This window comes from Lithobates pipiens, unplaced genomic scaffold (assembly GCF_037356315.1).
Source record: "Lithobates pipiens isolate NorthernLeopardFrog02 unplaced genomic scaffold, aLitPip1_a1.2 Scaffold_25, whole genome shotgun sequence".
Classification (NCBI taxonomy): domain Eukaryota; kingdom Metazoa; phylum Chordata; class Amphibia; order Anura; family Ranidae; genus Lithobates; species Lithobates pipiens.
The window spans coordinates 60,997,497-61,003,733 of record NW_027507787.1 but is presented as its reverse complement, the minus strand read 5'-3'; positions in this window follow the sequence as shown (position 1 = coordinate 61,003,733).

Genomic DNA, 6,237 nt, shown 5'->3' with positions numbered 1-6,237 from the left:
ATCTTTGATACCAGTGTCTGCTGCCTGCCCTGACCTCTGGTTGTATCTTCCTTGTTCCTGTTCGTTTTCTGCCCTGAGCTCAGATTTGTATACTGGTTATTCATGTTTGTGGCATGCCCTAACCTTTGGCTTGTATCCTGGGTATCTGTGTCCACTGCCTGCCCTGACCTCTCGCTTGTATCTTATTTATCCATATCTGCTGCCTGCCCAGTATGCTGGTTATCTGTGTCTGCTGCCTGCTCTGACCTCTGGCTTGTATCCTGTTTTTGTCATGTCTGTTGCCTGACCTGACCTCTGACTTGTAAACTGGTTATCCAAATTTGTTATATGTCCTGACCTCTGGCTTGTATCGTGGTTATCCATGCCCACTGTCTGACTTTACCTCTAGCGTGTAGTCTGCTTTTTCTATGTCTGCTATTTTCCTGTTGTCATGCTCAGGGGCCAGGCTCGAAGACCAGCTGCTATAGCAGTAGTGGGGCTACCACCGACCAGCAGGATAGGTACAGAGGCAGTGGAGTCTAAGCACTAACCGATGATTACCAGAGCTCCTAATGGTGGAGATGGACTTTGCTGCATGTTAGCACCAGGTTGAGGTCATCAGGATCAACCCTATGTACATGTACATCGCTTTAAGGCAGTTTCTCTTACCCTGCTGCTCCAAAAAGCCTCTATCACATGTGGAGGGTGCAAGCCCTGTATGCAAACAGATACTTAGAAGAAAAGAAGGCTGGATGGCCACACTCCTATGCAATTTCTTTGTTCAAGTGCTGGATACAAAGATGAACTACAGGTATCAGCTTACATGTTTCACACCAAGGTTGGGTGCTTACTTGTAGCTCAAAAAACTGGTGTCTACAGACAGGTATATATACACACAAGTACATAGATAATTACATGAGGTGAAGGTTATCAATTGACGCCCAAATTAGCAATCAATTGATTAATTAGACAAGTGTCAGGAAAACGTGTCAAACTGAAACTTCTCACCATTACCATATAAATGAGTAAATAAACCTCAAATGTGTGTATTTGCTGTGCTCTGTTGTGAACTTCCATAATAAATGTTGTGAAAACAATAATAGTGGAACAAAAACAAATATGTGCCAGATGAATAAACAGAAAATCCATCTAAAAGTGTAGGTGTATTTAGCACAATTATTTAATATTAATGAAATTGATAAAATAGGGTTTAATTATCAAAGGAATTTTATCATTTAATTAATTTAAAGGAATTTTATCATTTAGATTACACATTTTATTTCTAAAACCTCACAACTTTCTCTAAGATTATTTGTTATTTGTTATATATTTGTTAAATGCCCTGACCTCTGGCTTGTATCGTGGTTATCCATGTCCACTGCCTGACTTTACCTCTGGCTTGTATTCTGCTTTTCTATGTCTGCCGCTTTCCTGTAGTCATGCTCAGGGGTCAGGCCTCGAAGACCAGTTGCTATAGCAGTAGTGGTGCTACCACTGACCAGCAGGATAGGTACACAGGCAGTCAGCCTGGTGGATGACACAGGCTCACCAAAGCGGAGTCTAAATACTAACCGATGATTACCAGAGCTCTTGATGGTGAAGATGGACTTAGCTGCATGTTAATACCAGGTTGCGGTCATCAGGATCACCCCACCAGAAGGCGAGCAAGCCAGGGTCCAGTAGCGGATAAGCAGGTAAGGATCAAACACAAGTGTAGTCAGTAAACAAGCCAAAAGTCAGTAATGAGTAATTGCAGATTGGGATAAGGCAGAAGCGTAGTCGAGGAACAAGCCAGGGGTCGATAACGAGTGGTAGCAAAATATGGATGGCAGCAGGGAAGACAAGAGCGAGATAGTGGCTGAAGAGAGCACAATAATATGCCAAACAGGAAGTGCAGAGACATGGCTTAAATCAGGAAGCTCATGGGAGATGCAAAGAGTTCAAGGTTCAGCAGAAGTCAAGGTACAAGACAGGGTTGTCTAATGGATCAGCATCTCAGGTAGCTGAGGTCCAAAGTTCAAGTCCAGGCCCTGACACCTGTATGCTGGTTATCTGTATTTGCTGCCTACCTGTCAGGGCTGGGCTCAGCCCTTCCTTCTCTGAGCTGGCCGCTCAGCTGTTGTCTAATTGCCAGCTCCTATCTCTCCACAGTGACTCACCAGTTAATGATATCCTGCTCATCAGTCCTGCCTACTTAAGCTATCCAGCCCAGATGATCTCTACCTTCACCTTCTACATCACAGAGACTATCTCCTGCATTCTTGCTTGGCTGACATTTCTTCTGGCTTCAGATCCTGCTTGCTGTTCCACTATGCTGATCCCTGGCTTGTCTGACTATACATTCTGGTTACCGAACTTTTGCTATGTTTTGACTACGTTTGTTCTATTTACTTTTAATATTAAACAAGCGTGATTTTTTTATTTTTTTACTTAATAATTTTTTTATTCATTTATATAATAATTTAACACCAAGAACATAGCAATAACAGAAATAACAGTATAAAAAAATAGCAATTATGAAAAATACTTTCTTCACAACATAAATGTTACAATATTCTAAATTATATCAGATAACAATACTATTTCCTCAGCTACCCAAACCCTCCCACCCTCTTCCTAACTTCCCCCCATCCCTGCACCATATAAGTGTACTTATATCCACTAATTATACGAAAAAAGAAAAAAAAATTACAAAAGAAGGGAGAAAAAGAGAAAAAAAAAAAAAAAGAAGAAAAGAAAAAAGAATGAAAAAAGAAAAACAGGGAAAAATCTAAATATGTCCCAATCCCCCCTTAAGGGGGATACCCCCTCTCATCTAGCCAGGACTTCCACATTCTAATAAATTTCCCATAATTACCCAGTCGAGTATACATCACTCTCTCATTTCCCACTACTAAATTGACTGTATCAACCCAACTCTGCAGCAGCTGGGGGGTATGTGCCTGCCATTTCTGTGTAATCATTTTTCTTGCCTGGAAAAGGCATCTCAAAACTGGCTCCAGAGTTTCTATCGGGACTCTGCCCCTCTCCACACTTCCCAGTAAGCAGATCTTAGCCGTTGGTTCCAGGGTAGCGTTAAAGATTTTATTTATACTGTCTACTACTTCAATCCAATACTTAAATAGCTTTGGGCATCTCCAAAGCATGTGGATAAAATCCCCTGATGCTCCGCATCTAGGGCAATGATCATCTTGTTTCCATCCAAAACTAAAAATTTTTGCTGGAGTGTAGTATATACCCTATGGAGCAGAAATAGGTGCGACACCTTCTGTGAGGGAGAGATTGAGACCAACCTTCCTCTTTGCAGGATTTCTCCCCAATCCTCTGTTGTTATTGCCTCTATGTCTCTTTCCCATTTAGCTCTACTCTTAGAAAGTCCTATTCTGCTTATTGTTCTAGCTTCCAAACTAGTATATATTTTAGAGATTAGGCCTTTAGATACATCTGAATTAATTATACTGGTCAAAATCGAAAGCTGAGTCCATTCGATTATTTGTGACCTGAACTGGGTTTGGATTGCGTGCCTAAGTTGTAAGTACTTATAAAAGGTATTATTTGATATGTTGAATTCTTGTTTTAAATCTGAAAAAACTTTCAAGGTACTGCCGTCGTATAGCTGTCGTAAACAAGCGTGATTTAACTGTACTTCTGCCTCAGTCTGATTCATGGTTTATGACACTACCATAACCTCTGGTTTGTATCCTAGTTATCCGTTTCTGCTGCCAGCCCTGACTTCTAGCTTGTATCCTTATTATCCATGTCCCCTGCTTTGCCCCTTATCTCTGGATTATATCCTGGTTATGCCTGTCCACTGCCTGCCCTGATTTCTCACTTGTATCATGGTTACCTGTGTCTACTGCCTGCCCTTACCCCGGCTTTTATCTAGGTTATCTGTGTCTGCTGCCTACTCTGAGCTCTGGATTATATTTAAATTATCCATGTCTGTTGACTGTCCTGAATTCTGGCTTGTATCTAGGGTACCAGTGTCTGCTGTCTGCCTTTACCTTTCGCTTGTATCTTTGTTATCCATATTCGTTGCCTGCCCTAACCTATGGCTTCTATCCTGGTTATCTGTGTCCACTGCTTGCCCTGACCTCTGATTGTATCCAAGCTATCGATGTCCACTGTCTGCCCTGGTCTCTGGTTTTTATCCTGGATATTAAAGTCCACTACCTGCCCTGACCTCTGGCTTGTATCCTGGTTAGCTGTGTCCACTGCCCGACTTGACTTCTAACCTGCTTCCTGCTTATCTTTGACTGTTGCCTGCTCTGACCTCTGGCTCTGATCCTAGTTATCCAGTCCACTGCCTGCCCTGTCCTCTGGCTGGTTTTCAAGTTATCCATGTCCACTATCTGCCCTGATTTCTAGCTTATATCTTGGCTATCCATGCCCACTGCCTGCCTTGACCCCTGGCTCCTGACTTGTATCCTGCTTTTTCATGTCTGCTCATGTCTGCTGCCCATCCTGTATCCTAATTACCCTTGCCTTCCCAGATTTCTGGCTTGTATCCTGGTTCTCCATATCCACTGCCTGCTCTGACCTCCGCCTTATATCCTGGTTACCTGTGTCTGCTGCCTGTTTGACCTCTGGTTTGTATTGGCATTATCCATGCCCATTGCCTGTCCTGACTTCTGGCTTATATCCTGGATATCTATGCCCACTTGACCTCTGGCTTCTATCCTGCTTATCTGTGTCTGCTGCCTTCCCAGTCCTCTGGCTTGTAACCAGGTTTTCCATGTCTGCCTTGACCTCTGGCTTGTATCTCGGATACCAGTGTCTGCTGCCTGTTCTGACCTTTGGCTTCTATCCTGGTTATTCATTTATGTTTCCTGCTCTGGCTTCTGATCTTTATACTGTTTATCCATATATGCTGCATGTCCTAACCTTTGGCTTGTATCCTGGTTATCTGTGTCCACTGCCTGAGCTGACCTCTTGCTTGTATCCCACTTATCTGTGTCTGATGCATGCCCTGTATGCTGGCTATCTGTGTCTGCTGCCTGCTCTGACCTCTGGCTTGTATCCTGGTTATTAATGACTACTACTTTCCCTGACCTTTGGCTTCTATCCTGGTTATCCATATGCATTGCCCATCCTGACCTCTGGCTTGTATCCTAGTTACATGTGACTGCTGCCTGCCCTGACCTCTTGCTTGTATCATGATTACTTGTGTCTGATGTCTGCCCTGACCCCTGGCTTTCATCCTGGTTATCTATATCTGCTGCTTGCCCTGACCTCTTTTTATTATGGTTATTTGTGTTCTCTGCAGTCTGTATCTAGAGCAGCTAGAGTCAGCATGCAGCTCAAACCCAGTGAATGGGGCCTGTGATGAGAACTGACTGGTCTCTGAGCCTTGTGGGAGTTGCACATCACCTGCTCTCACATGGGACCATCCACCATGGATCTGTGTGTTTCACAGTCTCAGCTGTCAGTTCCTACTTACTCAATGGGGTTGCTCTCCCATGAATCAACCTTCACCTTTAGGTACACCTACAGTCTCCCATTGGAGATCCCAAACTGTGTGGCTAAGGGTCCACATCATTGTAGATGCCTTCCTGACAATGCATACACCACAATAAAAAATACTGCACTGTTGGAGTAAAATATATGTATGTATATTTTAAATTTTCCAGTATGTTAGCTGCGCAGCACACAACTAGTCAGTCACCTTTACCCATCATTGTACAGGGTATATTCCTGAGGTTCAGGAGCACTGACTTGCTGCTTAGCACATTTAGAATAACTGGTTAAAGTCTAAAAAAAAAAAGTGTAGAAGAATTAGAACACCTGTCAGATTTCTATTGATGTCTGGCCCCCATCATGTAAAACAAAATCCCAAATTCTGAGTGGTCACCAGAACCAGACTAGAGGTAAAATCTTCCAATGGGGACATTACATTGAAGAAATCTCTGCAAAAGGTGTAAATTGTGGATTTTAATGATACTGAAGTATAAACAGACTAAAATCTCTTTTCTGATCTTAATTTACAAAAATAAACAATTAAAAGCCTACCAGCACAATTAAAACATCCAGTGTGTTTGAAGTTTGTAAATTGTATTTTTTAAGTTAAAAAAATAAACATGGTATACTTACCTGCTCTGTACAATGGTATTGCAAAAAGTAGCCTGGAACCTCCTCTTCTGGGGGTCTCCCCCTGGTGTGTTCCATAGGAAGCATCTTCTTATGGTGGGACACCTGTGGGCTTGCTCCTGAGCTGGGCTGTGTATGTCCATTGAAAGTGCGGCTCGGCGAGAGAGAAGA